The following is a 3,204-nucleotide window of genomic DNA, read 5'->3' as shown; positions in this document are numbered from 1 at the left end:
TACATATTTTTTACATGGGGCCGGCCTGGTGGCGCAGCGGTTAAGTTCACACGTTCCACTTCTTGGTGGCCCAGGGTTTGCCGGTTTGGATCCCGGGTGTGGATATGGCACCGCTTGGCACGCCATGCTGTGGTAGACGTCCCACATAAAAAGTATGGAAAAGTATGGAGGAAGATGGGCACGGATGTGAGCTCAGGGCCAGGCTTCCTCAGCAAAAAGAAGAGGATTTGCAGTAGTTAGCTCAGGGCTAATCTTCCTCAAAAAAAACAAAAAATGAACACAAGGTCCAGCCCGGTGGTATAGTGGTTAAGTTCGCACACTTCACTTCAGCAGCCCAGGGTTCAAGGGTTCAGATCCTGGGCATGGGCCTACACACCACTCATCAAGCCATGCTGTGGTAGAGTCTTACAAACAAAATAGAGGAAGATTGGTACACATGTTAGCTCAGCGACAATCTTCCTCAAGCGAAAAAAAAAAGAGGAAGAGTAGCAATAGATGTTAGCTCAGGGCCAATCTTCCTCACACACACACAAAAAATGAACACATATTCTCTGATAAAATCTTAAATTAATTTCAAAACAAATCAAATAAGAAAATGTTAGAGTTGGAGACAAATTTCGCTAATTAAACCATGCCATAGAGAAACAAACTAACAAAAAAAATGAGTGATTACATGAGAGATCATTCATTAACATGCTCTAATATCATTTAATAACTATAAAAATGGGTGGAAGTTACAAAGACAAGGCTGTTTGGGGTGTCTGGTGACGTGTATTTGTAACGAACATAGGAAATGTAGAGACAAAGCCTGAAACTTTAACTTCTGGTTCAAGGCATCAATTTATCGGTTTACAGATACTAGTTTTGTGCATATCACGTGCTCAGTTTTATATCTGAATTTCTTTGGATCCCTGAAGTAAAGAAGCTCAACATTCCAGCTAGGAAGCCAAGAGTAACCAACAAACATAAGCATGGAACAGCACAAGAAAAGGGTAAAGAGGAGCTGATGAGTGAGTGTTGGTATGGTCAGGCACAGCCCACTGGGCAGTGTGGGTTTGACCTGGGCTGTAAAGAATGAATGGTGTTTCAGGAGGCAGCAAGGAGGAGAGTGAGGTTCCAGGTAAAATAAATAAGACAAACAAAGTCATTAAGGTAGGAAAGATCCTTAACATATAAAGAGCTCTTCTAATAAAAAAAAAGTAAAAGACCAAGAACCCAGTAGAAATACGGGTAAAGGATATAAGCAGACATCATTCACCAAAAAAACACAAAGAATTGCAAATGGATCTTAAATATATGAAAAGATTTGCAGGCATAGTAAGAGAAATCTCCAATAAATTTTACTTTCATCTCTCGCATTAACAAAGATCAAAACTTTGATAACTCAGTGTGTGGCAGGCAGAATTCTAAGATGGCTCCCCAAAATCCCACCCCATGGTGTACAGGCATCTTCTTGTTATTCACTCATACGTTCATCTAGGTGTTGCTGTGAAGGGATTCTACAGATGTGATTGAGTTCCTAAATCAGGTGACCTTAAAATGATCTGGGTGGGCCTGACCTAATCACATGAGCCCTTTAAATAGGTCTAGAGGTCAGAGGCAGGGAAGTCAGAAACCCAGATCACAAGAAGCATTTGATTCACTGTTGTTCTCTTGAAGATGGAGAGGGCCATGTGGCAAGGAATGAGGGCAGTTTCTAGGAGCTGAGAGCAGCTGACAGCCAGCAAGGAGAGGCAGACCTCAGTCTGACAACCGTAAGGAAATGAATTCTGCCAACAACAGAAACAAACTTGGAAGGAGATATTTCCCCAGCGCCCCCAGACAAGAACTCAGCCCGGCCAACACCTCATTTTTCACCTTGTGAGACCCTGAGCAGAGAACCCAGACACACCGTGCCAGACTTCTGACCTCCAGACTGTGAGCTAACAAATGGGTGTTGCTTTAAGTCACTGAGTTTGTGGTCATTTGTTACGAAGCCATAGAAAATAATACGCTGTGTTTAAAAGGGTGTGGGGAAACTGGCACATTCATTAATTGCTGGCCAGCCTGTAAATAGGTATGACCTCTGTGGAGGGCAAATTGGAAATATCTATGAAAATTAAAGCTGCTCATCCCTTTGACCCAGCAACTCCACCTTTAAGGATTCGTCCTACAGATAGACTCATACGTGTGCAAGATGATCTATACACGACAATATACATTGCAGCACTGTTTGTAACAGCAAAAGACTGTCAACAACCGACATATCTGTCTACAGTAGGCTAGCCAAATACACAATGGTATGGCCCCCAAAATGAGGCCACTCCAGATACACTGATATTGAAAGATCTCCAGGAATTATTTTTAGGTAGAAATGTAAGGTTTAGGTGGTGTATAGAATGCAACTACTTATGTGGGGCCAAAAAAGAAAAATATAATGAGGTATCTTGGTAAATGCATAGGATATTTCTGGAAGATATACAAGAAACTGGTCCCAAGGGTTGCCTTTGGGGAGGGGACCTGGTGACTAGAGGACAGAGGAAGGAGGAAGATTGTTTCCAGGTTCCCTTTGTTCTCCTTGGAGAACAAAGAAAGTGTATGTATTATCTGTTTGGAAAAATAAATACAAACAAAAGAACAAGATTAGCTCTGCCCTTGTGGGTACTTGAAGAGAATGAAAGTACAGTTCTTTAAAAGAAGGAAGGAGACGGAAAGAGGGAAGGGAGAGAGGCGGAGAGAGGACGGGAGGAGAGTTGAAAATGGGAAGGCGAGACTTTCTGCCACTTCCCCTGTGTTCAGCTGAATACTTCTACTTGCTGTCAGCGCCATGGCTCAATTTCAGGCAAGGGGCCACTTGCAAACGGGCACAGGGACTTGCCCTGTAAGAACGACGCCCTGCCATTCTCTGGCCGCTGTGTGAGCACCCACCTGGCTCCCAGTAGATGCCTCACAAATATTCACTGCGGAATAAGCCATCGACTGTTGGCTGCTTTCTCCACGTTCTTTCTCTCAAAACCTTAGGGTGGAGTTGTGGTTTTGTTTTTACGTTTGTGAGAGATGCCTGAACTTCCGCTAAAAAGTGGGCATCTCAATATCGGCTGTTGTCTTTTTTCTGGCGGGCGCCGGCGGGGGAAGGGGGCTGGGTGGGGTGTTTGATCAGGGTGAACCGATTTTGAAGTTGAGAAGGGACTTGACCGAGAATGGAATGCGGCATAGGGGGACCCT

The sequence above is a fragment of the Equus caballus genome, chromosome X (genome assembly GCF_041296265.1).
Source record: "Equus caballus isolate H_3958 breed thoroughbred chromosome X, TB-T2T, whole genome shotgun sequence".
Taxonomy (NCBI): Eukaryota; Metazoa; Chordata; class Mammalia; order Perissodactyla; family Equidae; genus Equus; species Equus caballus.
The sequence above is the reverse complement of the archived record's forward strand: the minus strand, read 5'-3'. Positions refer to the sequence as shown.